Source organism: Grammomys surdaster, unplaced genomic scaffold (assembly GCF_004785775.1).
Source record: "Grammomys surdaster isolate TR1022 unplaced genomic scaffold, NIH_TR_1.0 309, whole genome shotgun sequence".
NCBI classification, from domain to species: domain Eukaryota; kingdom Metazoa; phylum Chordata; class Mammalia; order Rodentia; family Muridae; genus Grammomys; species Grammomys surdaster.
The window spans coordinates 1,367,564-1,379,307 of NW_021604728.1; positions in this window are offsets into that span (position 1 = coordinate 1,367,564).

The following is an 11,744-nucleotide window of genomic DNA, read 5'->3' on the forward strand; positions in this document are numbered from 1 at the left end:
TGCAGGGTGGGTGCAGTGATAAGCCGGCCTTCTTGGTGTGCAGGAGGCACTTGGCTAAGAAAGGTGCCATCTTTTGAGTCTGAAGTTTCTGAAAATGATCCTTATTCTGAGATCTATTTGAGGTGGTATGGCCTATTTTCAGTCATGCCTTATCAGCTTCTATAGCTAGCCAGACAGGGATGAGCACTTTTCAAATGCACCCAAAGCTTTGCTTTCCAATGCTCTCATGGTGGCAGGGAGACTGAGGGAAGCCCAGACTCCACCCTGCTAACCAGGGTAACATCACAGTGACAGCCTTATTCTCAAGGGCTCCATCAAAAACCTGGAATGTATCTGATGTGACTGGCACAGGTCCTTCAGATCCTGAGCCAGCAGAGTGGAAGGAGAGAGGGACTCTCAGGATAGACACATATTGAGAGTAATCCTTTCAGTACTAGCTAGAGAAACTCTCTGTCACGAGCAGTTGTCATTTAGCTGTTCCCAGGGTCATCTTCCCCTTTTACGTGACTGTCTAGAGCCCCAAGGATAGCCTTGTGTTCTTTACATCGAGTCGCTTTTGCTTTATAAACACTAGGTGGCGCTCTAAAACCAGATCTGCCTCAATTTTGAGTAGCCTTAGGACCTTAATAATGAAAAAAAAAAAAAAAGTAAAAATAAATAGAAGAAAACAAGAACTTGATGCATGAGAGAGGTTAGTGACTTGGGGAGAGTACAGCCATTGGTATCTGTCCGTCACCATGTTAAACTCATTCAATTTGACAAGTTGTACTTGAGTAGGTTTCTGACTCTGAGCAATTGGCCCAGGGAATTTCCATTAGGTCTGCCTAGCAAAGTTAGCCAACAAGCAAGGACTCTACTGGCCACAGGTCCTTGACTACTAGACAAAGTCAAGCCCAGCCCCTGCCTGCTTCTCTTCATGAGACTTTAGGACCAGAAGATGATTGACTAACTTGCTATAGATACCACCTCTCTTGGTAATTGTGCCTGCACCGAGCCTCAGTTAGCCACGTTCTACTGGCTCACCTGTGTCCTCGCAGTCATGTATAGTGGGTTGGCCTTATGCTAATTTGGGGCTCCCAAGACTGGCTTCCCCAGAGACAACAGAGTCCCCCCCCACACACGATATTTCTAATTGATAAAAAAAAAAAAAGATGCCAACAGTCAATAGCTGGGCTGAAGAGAGATGTGTGGGGTTTAGGTTTTGTGGGCTTGGAGGAAGAGGACCACCATGAGGAAGAAGAATGTTCAGGAGAGAAGGAAGGAGAAGCCACCATGGATTAAGGGGTCAAGAAAGCATGGTTCTAAGGGCTGCCCGACTGGTGCTAAGAGCAGCCCAGATGGGACATAGTAAATAGTAATAACTCAGGGTTATCAATAGGAAAGTAGATTCTAACAGCATGGGAGTGGTGGTGGTAGGCAGCTGCCCAGCTACTGTGCTGTTTATGGCTTATTGTAAATATAAAGGCTGTGAGTGTGTTCGTGTGTGTGCATGTGTGCCCCCCTGTGTGTTTAAATCTGAGAATTCAATAACCAAAGGCAAGGTAGAAACCCCAGGCCGGGATTAAATTATTTCTACAACAGCCATGGCACCCATTTGCCAAGCTGATGCATGGGGTCCCAGTGACACATCTGCCCCAGTTCAAGGACATGTTTACACAAGGCTGGGCAACAGCAGAGGGGATGAGGTATACAGGAAGGGATGGTGACAGTCAGTTTTCTTTGAACCAAATGACAAGCTATCATGCACAGAGACGTGGGAGGGAAGCCTCTCAGGGAATAAAAGGGAATCACAGGAGTCACATCTGCCTGTGATTGTAGAATCCGTGGTATGTTTGTGATGTGTGTGCGGTGTGTATTTACATGCATATCACACAGATGTATGTGCATGTCTGATATGTGAGCATGTGTGTGGCTACTCACACACATGTATGAGGTATGAGCATATGGTAGGGGGTGCACGTGTGGGATGTGTGTGGGTGTACATGCACTTATGTAGTTTATGTGTGTGTACATGTGCATATATGGTGTGCAGCTGCATCTGTCTTGGACAGAACCTGGTGACCTGAGTTTGGCTACTCAGCTGATGGAAGGAGAGCATGTAATACCACGAGATATATGTCCTCTGACCTCCTCAGGCAAGCTGTGGCGCCTACATCTAGTCCCCCCCCCAATAAAAAGCAAACATGTACATTGTACATTAATATATAATTTTTTAAAAAGAAAAAAATGACCGGCAGCACAGTTCTTTGCCTCAGACCTGCCTCCTCTGGACCTGGTTGAAACTCTGTCTGAATCTTGCATTGGAGAGACTGAAGCAGGAGGATTGCTGCAAGACTGAAGCCAGGCTAGGCTACATAGTGAGATACCTCATAATGTTACCTCCGCTCAGATAAAAAGAGAATGTCCATTTATCAGCAACACTGTGAATCGTGGTCCTACCCTGAAGTGCTTTCTATGAGACAGGGCAGAGAAGTGGGGTCAGTGGTTGGAGCTGTTCTCTTAGGACACACAGAACCTGCTCTTTATTGGTGGGATGTGTAGATGGTGCTGAGAATCTTACATCTGTTGAGCAATCCTGATACTCCTCCTGGACGCTGGTTGGAATTGTCCCAGGACAGCTCCCAGAGTTAATACCATATGGTAGAGAGGAGTTGGGACTGTGGCCCAGAGGCAGGATGCAGCCTGAAATACCTATGATGTCACCATTTTATCCCAGGACTGATGCCCACTGGTTTGCTGCTTCTGGGGTATTGGTGAGAATGGTGAGACCTGACTTGCTAAGGATGAGTGGGAAGGCCTGGCTCTCCAGACATGCTTATGCCTACCATTTCTAAGATATAGGACCCTGAGGACTTACTTCAGCCTCCCTGACAGAAGAACCCCAGCTGATGGAGAACTCAGACAGTGGGATTATCTTTCAACATAAGTGGTGATAGCAATCTTATTCAGGCCTTGCTATAAATTGATTTCAGATTAAACTGTTCCTTTCATCTAGATTTAAAGGTGGGAACAGGTTCCAGCCAGACAAAATAAAAAATAACTAAGACTTCCTTCTGCCACTTGTGTCTCCAGGGCTTACCCCTTCCCATAATCCCCAAGTACCATTAATTGGCCTTCTTGATGGTTACAAGAATGTTTAACTGACCATCTATTTCCTTCCTTTCTCTCTTCCGCACTCCCAGTTCCTATACCACAGAGCTCCAGAATCAATGAATGGAATTACACAAAATGCAATTTACTGATCTAATGAGCAGGCAAGTAAATAACCCGGCCGTGCAGGAGATCAATTTCTTGGCTGATTTCCCCTAACTACACATAGGGATCGGCCCTCCCAGGAGGAGAGCCACAGACACAAACCATTTTATTCCCAGTGCATGCCTCTCCTGATCTGGTGGCCAGGTTCTCTCAATCCCCAGGGCTCCAATCAACCCTCGAAGGCCAGACCCTTCACTACTTGAAACATTACAGTTGGGGATGGATAGCTCAGTAGTTAAGAACATTTTCTGCTCTTGCAGAGAACCAAAGTAAGGTTCCCAGCAATCTTGTGAGGTGGTCCACAACTTGTAACTCCAGTTCCAGGGCATCTGACAGTCTCTTCTGGTCTCTGAACACACATTCACACTCTCATGCACATGAAAATTATTCTTTTTTAAAATAATTCTTTAAAAAAAAATCTTAGTTGGCTGGGGCTAGAGAGATGGCTCAGCGGTTAAGAGCACTGGCTACTCTTCCAGAGGTCCTGAGTTCAATTCCCAGCAACCACATGGAGGCTCACAACCATCCGAAATGGGATCTGATGCCCTCTTCTGGTGTATCTGAAGACATGACAGTGTACTCACATACATTAAATGAATAAATAAGTCTTTAAAAAAAAAATCTCAGCTGGTGTTCCACTGTTCTGTAGGTCAGCAGTCCACAGCAGTTCCTTGTGGAGACCCAGGGGATAATTTGTCCCTTCCTCTTCAGTTTTAGAGGTGTGACATTCCTGAGTCTGCACCCATTTTCCATCCTTAAAGCTGTTAGCATTTCACCGTCCAGATTCTAATGTTTCTTCTGCCAGGCTACTTCCCTTTGTCCAGGCCCCCATATTTTAATTTTAACTCTTTTTTTTTTTTTTTTGTAGTCCGCAGGATGTAACACAGGACCTCAAACATACTGATCATTCTACCAGTTGACTCACACCCCCAACTCGATGCCTTCATTGATAAAGTCTCCATTTTAGGTTTCTATTGCTGTGATGAAACACCATGACCAGAGCAATTTGGGGCAAAAAGGATTTATTTCGGTTTATAGTTCCATTTCACTGTTCATCATCAAAGGAATTCAGGGCTAAAACTCAAATAGGGCAGGAACCTGGAGGCAGGAGCTGAAGCAGAGGCCGTGGAGGGGTGTTGCTTACTGGCTTGGTTCTCATGGCTTGCTCAGCCTGCTTTTTTTTTTTTTTTTTTTTAAACTCAGAACTACCAGCCAAAGGATAGCATTGCCCACACTGTTCTGGGTCCTACCGTATCAATCATCAATCAATAAAATGCACCACACACTTGTCCACAGGCCACTCTGGTAGAAGCATTTGCCCAGTGGAAGTTCCCTCTTCTAAAATGAATCTAGTTTGTGTCAAATTGCCAAAACTAGCTAGGACTGGTTCTTGGGAATAAGCTCTGGGCCTAGCCACAACCCAGGACTTTTACCTGCAAAGTTTCTTTGTATGTCTCCACCTGGCCTTGCAGGGCATGTCACAGCACACTCTGCTTTCTCCCTATGACCTATGACCTCCAACACTGCCTCCATGCCCAGGCAGAAAGGGTTGGATAGAAGCCTTTGCCTGGAACTGGGTGTTAGTAAGTATAGAATTTCTTAATACAATTATAATCCATGTTCCGAGGTACACAGGGAATTAAATCGGAGCATGGCGGGAAGAGGCTGGTCAGAGCAGGGAGGAAGGGGACAGGTTGTTGGGCCGCAGAGAGCTATCAGGACCATGGTCCACAGCTTCTCATGGTCAGTGAGCTGGTCTGTACGGCCCCTGACTGGATGAGGGGGATTGTGAGTAGGGGTGGACAATGGTTCTTTTCTTTTTTAGATTTATTCTTTATGTGTATGATTATTTAGCTTGCGTGTATGTGAAAGCCAAAAGTATTTGATCTTCTGGAACTGGAGTTATGGACAGTTGTGAGTGGTTGCTAGGTACAGAAATCAGATCTACTCCAAGAACAAACACCCATCTTTTCAGTCCCAACACGGTGTTCCTGTCAGGACTTAGCTCTGCCTTCTGGGCCTCTGAGCAGGTGGCTTATTCCCAAAGTCTGATCTTTCCTGATACAAGATGAGTGAGTATTAGAAACCCAGGCAAGAGTCTATAGGATTTGAGGGGAAGAGTCCTGTACCCATAGCCCTGTGCAGATGGATTCCAGGCACTCTCTAGGGCTCCTTCAGCCCAGTGAAGACTCCTGGGTTTTAGCCCACTCATTAATTTAAAACTGTGTGTGTGTGTGCATGTGTGTGTATCTCTGTGTGTGTGTGTCTGTGTGTGCATTCGTGTCTGTGTGTCTGTGTGTGGGTGTGTGTGTGTGTCTGTGGGTGTGTGTCTGTGGGTGTGTGTCTGTGTGTGTGTGTGTGTAGGGTCTTGCTAGGTAGCCCAGACTTCAAACTTACTATGTAAATCAGTCTGAGTTCAACTTAGGTTGTTGAGTTAGGAGGCAAATGCTTTACCTGTGGAGTCGTCTTGTTGGCCCATGTGATGGCTAATCTTGGTTGTCAACTTGACTACGTCTGGAATAAACTAAAGCCCAAACAATTGAGCATGCCATGGAAGGGAAGACCTACCCCAAGTCTAGGTCACATTTTCTGGAATGGAAGATGAACTTATTGTCTGACTGCCTTCACTCTTGGTGGCAGGTGCATCTATCATGTTGCTGAGGTATCCTTTCACTGATATTAGAACCTGCCTCTTGATCCAGGGCTTCAGCTGAATACGTAAGAGTGGAGGGCCCTGCTGGGCATAGGTGGAAGATGAGATCCTTGACCTCGTGAAGCCTGGACGCCCCAGGGGGTGGGAATTTTGAGGGTGAGAAAGTGGGAGTGGGGGGGGGTAGGTAGGGGTTACATCCACAGAGAAGAAGGAGAAGGAGGAGGGGTAAGGGGATAGGGGGTTCCCGGGTGGGTGGGGGATGGGGTAAGGGGACAACATATGAAATGTAAATAAAATATCCAATAAAAAAAATACTCTTAAAAAAAAAAAGAACTTGCCTCTTCAGGATCCTGCTGTAGACTAAAGACCAGCTCTTGAAGAATCCTCTAGGACTCCAGTACTGACTGCAGAGACATCTAGTCCAGCAGACTGAACAACTATTGGATTCTTAGCTTTTCTTTCCAGAGACAGACATTATTGGACCACCTGAATCACAGTCCTTGTGTCACTGTAAATAAATCCCATTTAATGTATACATATCCTTACATATAGATAGACAGCTATAGGTATATTGAGATAGATAGCTTTAGATAATATTAGGGGGGTTGTTTTCATTTTACTTTTTCTTTTTTTCTTTTCTTTTTTTTTTTTTTTTGAGACAGAGTCTCTTTGTGTAGCCGTGGCTGTCCTAGAACTCCCTCTGTAGACCAGGCTAACCTCAAACTCAGGAATCTGCCTGCTGAGTGCTGGGATCAAATGAGTGTACCACCAAAGACACCACCACCCAGCTAGATATACTCATTTGATCAGTTATGTTCCTTTAGAAAACACTAATACACCCTTTCAGCTCTTTCGTGTTCTCCTTGATGGTGGGTGTGTGCACATGTGCACATGCATACTTGTGTGGAAGCCAGAGGACAGGCTTGAGGGTCATTCCTCGGGAGCCATTCACCTTGCTTTCTGAGCCAGGCTCGCTCACTGGCCTGAAGCTCACTGAAGTCTAGCCAGCCAGTGAGCTTCAGGGAATCCTCCTGTCTCCATTTCCCCAGTGCCGGGACTACAAGTTTAACTTACTGTCTTAGTCAAGGTTTCTATTGGTGTGACGAAACACCATGGCCAAAAGCAAGTGGGAGAGGAAAGGGTTTATCTGGCTTACACTTCTATGCAATAGACCATCATTGAAAGAAGTCAGGACAGGAACTCAACAAGGCAGGAACCTGGAGGCAGGAGCTGAGGCCATGGAGGGGTGCTATTTACTTGCTAGCTTGTTCCTCATGGCTTGCTGAGTTTGCTTTCTTATAAAACCCAGGGCCATCAGTTCAGCAATGGCCCCACCCCCAATGGGTGGGGCTCTCTCCCATCAATCACTAATTAAGAAAATGTTCTAAATGCTTGTCGACAGTCCAATTTTTTTTTTTTTTTTTTTTTTGGTTTTTCGAGACAGGGTTTCTCTGTGTAGTCCTGGCTGTCCTGGGAACTCACTCTGTAGACCAGGCTGGCCTCGAACTCAGAAATCCACCTGCCTCTGCCTCCCAAGTGCTGGGATTAAAGGTGTGCGCCACCACTGCCCGGCTCGACAGTCCAATCTTATAGAGGCATTTTTTTTTCAACTGGAGTTTTTTCCTTTCAGACAATTCCAGCCTGTGTCCAGCTGACATAAAATTAACCAGCACAATTGGCCCCTTGTCAACTTTACACACAACACTTTTTAAAACATTTCTTTCAGCCGTGCAGTGATGGTGCAAGCCTTTTAATACCAGCACCCGTGAGGCAGAGACAGGCTGATCTCTATAAGTTTCCGGCCAGCCTGATCTACAGAGTTCGTTCCAGGACAGCCAGGGCTACACAGAGAAACCCTGTTTTGAAAAGCAAAAAAAAAAAAAAAAAAAAAAAACCAAACCAAACAAACAAACAAACAAAACCTACAACCTTTCCTTTCTTGGGTTAATCTCCAAGATCTCAGATTATCACATATCACAAATGTAAAACATTATAAACTTAAAAGTCCCACAGTCTTTACTAATTCAAACATTTAAAAAAGTCCAGTCTCTGGAAAAAAAAAAGTCCAGTCTCTGTAAAAATCCAAAGTCTCAACTGCGTATTGTGGCACACGTCTTTAATCCTATCACTCAGGAGACAGAGGCAGGCAGATCTCCCTGGGTGTGAGGCCAGCCTGGTCTACAGAATGAGTTCCAGGACCATCAGGGCTATTATACACAGAAGCTGTGTCTCGAAAAACAAATCAAAACAAATAAACAAAATTCAGAGTCTCTCAACTGTAGGATCCTATAAAATCAAAAATAAGTTAAATACTTTGATACTTCAAGAGGGAAGAACCAGGGCACAGTAACAATCCAAACAAAGCAACACCATACTCCAACTGAATAAATAAACTAATTAAACCAATGTACAATATTTGAGACTTATTACACTCACGATCTTGTGGATTTCTCCAAGGGGCTTGGGTGGCTTCTCCAGCTCCACCTTTCCAGCACACACAGCTTGTTTTGTAAGCTCCAGTATGCTCTACTCCACTGCTGCTGCTGTTCTTGGTGGTCAACCCAGGGTACTGGAATCTCCAAAATGCTGTCTTCTACTGCAACTGGGCTGCACTTTCACCAATACCCTCTTCTGCGCACTCTGCATGGTGCAAAGCCTCAGGTTTTCTCCAAGACCCCTTGATGCCTTCAAAACCAGTAACACCTGGGAGACCTTACACATGACCACATTTGGCTGCCAGCCCAAGGTACAACCTCGGAACCTTCTGAACACAACTGGCTCTGAGGGAAAACTTCCCAGAAGACTTCAACAATGCTGGTCCCAGCTGACCGGCATCTATCATCCCAGAAAAATAAAGGTTTTCCTTTAGTAGATCTGATTTCTATTTAAATCACAGCTGACCAGAACCACAGGTTCTTCACACAAAAGGCCCAGTAGAGTCTGTTTCCCTCTGAAACCTCACAAGCCAGGACTCCAATCATCTGTCTTCAACATTTCCTGTCTTCCAAGCTCCTACAAAACAGTTCACTGAGCTCTCAGCAGTCAACGGCTTCTTAAGCTCAAAGTTCTAAAATTTCCTCCACATTCTTCCCCATGGGTCAGGTCTCTTACAGCAATACTTCACTATCCTGAAAACAGTTTGTCTTAGTCCGGGTTTCTATCACTCTAGAAACATCATGACCAAGAGCAAGCTGGGGAGGAAAGGGTTAATTCAGCTCACACTTCCACATCACTGAAGGAAGTCAGAACAGGAACTCGCAGGGCCGGAACCTGGAGGAAGGAGCTGATGCAGAGGCTGTGGAAGGGTGCTGATTACTGGTTTGCTCAGCCAGGACCACCAGCTGGAGGAATGGCCCCGCCCACCCACAATGGGCGGGGTTCTCTCCCATCAATCACTAATTAAGGCTCAATCACTAATTAAGGCTCAATCACTAATTAAGGCTTGTCTTACAGAGATATTTTTAGATATTTTTCTCAAAGTTGACATATAATGTAACTGTCTTCAGACACAACAGAAGAGGGCATCAGATCTCATTATAGATGGTTGTGAGCCACCATGTGGTTGCTGGAATTTGAACTCAGGACCTCTGGAAGTGCAGTCAGTGCTCTTAACCACTGAGCCATCTCTCCAGGCCCCATGCCTGACTTTCTTGTGATTCTAAGTCTTCAACGGGAGTCCTCCGGCTGGCTCTGTATTGATGGAGCCATCTCTTCAGCCTTGTGTTTTCTATGATAGTTTGAGACTCATTTTTTTTTTAAACCTGCAGTTTGTTTTTATTTCATTCTCTGGGTCCTCTTTCAGAAGTCTACCCGTTCTACAAGTTCTCCAGGGGAATTTCTTCGCTTCTGTAGTGTGTGTTTTCTTCCAACCTGCTTCTTCCTCTGTCTTTGGTCAGCAGCACTGCCTACTCTCACTCCTGACCAGGGTTCAACTCTCTCTTCCTGCCATCCTCTCCTCTTGTGCTTTTCTTTGCTGAAGAGAACTCAAAATCACTGTGGTGGCATAGTAAAACTTGAGATGAAATATGCCCCACCCCACCCAAGTCCTGTGCTGTCCTAGCCCCTCAGTGGGGCGCCGCAGGAGTTGGGGAGCAGTTACTGCAAACAGCACCATCTTGCAGGGTCTGTGCTTGGAGTCTGGGAGGTCCCTGGTGCAGGGGCCCCCTGTTGTCCCGCATCTTCCAGGTGCCTCCGCCCTACGTGGGGTGGGGGGGGGAGTGTAGGGAGGCAACTAGAGCTGGTCGTGGGTCCCGGAGATGTTGGCTCTGGCCCCCAAGGATGCTCCCCGCGGTCCCTCTAGATTTCTGTGGGAGCGCCCAGCGTCCGGAGCCCGCCCGCAGGGACCCCGGAATGAGCCAGGGAAGTGAGGAAGCCAGCTGTACCCGAGCTCAGTGCTCGCCCCCCGCAGGAAAGCAAGGGCGAAGCCCGAGACAGGATTAGGGTTAGCTCGGGAAGCCCTTCAGTAGTCCTGGTGTTGCCCTACCCTGCTTCAAAGGGACCATTCCCAGCCGTAAGAAGATGTATGAAAATCCCTATTGCCAAAATTACAAACTCCAAAAAACTTTCTGCTAGGGAGAATTTTGTCCGTCTTTGGAAAGAAGCATCACATATTCAATTGGAGAGGCTTACTTTAGTTGTTCATCAGATCAGCCATTGCCATGTGCTAGACTGTGCTTTCTTCCGTCTTTGTCCTCTGTTATAAATAGTTTGGACTTGGTTGTCTTTGTCCTAAAAAATTACTAAACTTGAAAACAACAATAACAAACAAAACAAAACAAAAAAACCCCCAAATCACCACGGTGTCACTTTTTCTTGTCTTACCTGTGTGAGGACACTGTCCATAGAGCAGACATACTGCCCTGTTGTGGAACCATAGACACCCCATGGAAGGCTGAAAGAAGAAAATGCCATTCCACAGAATTGTGACTTTGAGGGGAGAAATCTGGAATTTAACACTCAAAGCAGGTAAACGTGGCCTGGCCAAGTCGTGACTCCACGAGGAATGCCGGCTGTCAGGGGTTCGGCACCACTCAGCCGCCGAAGAAAGATGGCATGTCGATTTGTGTTAGCACAGATAAGCCGTTTAATTTAATTTAATTTAATTTTAAAAATGACTATCGGGTACTTAAAAGAGCAAGAAGAAATAACCAACAAGACACCTCATCTTATTTCTCCCCAGGCAGTTAACCGAGGGACTTAGCGAGATTGTCGACTTAATTAACTCTGGCCATGTGGAAGCTGTTCTCATCAGCATGAGAAGGCCGCTCCACTGTGCAGGCGTCAAGTCCTAAGATGCCTGCACAAGCAGCTTCTCTAGGGATATCTGGGCCTCTGGGGAGACCTACTCTAGGTGTAGCCCCAGTCCCACTCAGGTTCCTGAACTCTGACTCTACCTGCTGGTGTGAAATGCCACCGTGTCCCTCTAAACTCTTAACTGGCAAGACCCAGTCCTCTGCATGGGGAAACAGCTCAGCTCTCTCAAGGAACCTCCTCTGTGCTGTCCAGGGTCCAGGTTCCAGTGGCCTCCCCAGCCTCCATTCACCAAACAGCCATCTGACTCCCAGAGGTGGGCAGTGACAGTGCCCCAGGCTGTCCTGCTGCAGCTGTCAGCTTGGATGGATACATTGTTATTTCACTAACTTCAAAATGATGCTTTGGGTTCCTCACTGTCAGCGGTGATGGCATATCTTACAGTCACTGTGAACACTGCAGTAGTGGACATGAATGTTCTTGGTTCCTGCAAGCCTCTGGTCATGACAGAAGTCACACAATCATGGATGCTGGTCATTTTATTTTATTTTATTTTATTTTATTTTATTTTATTTTATTTTATTTT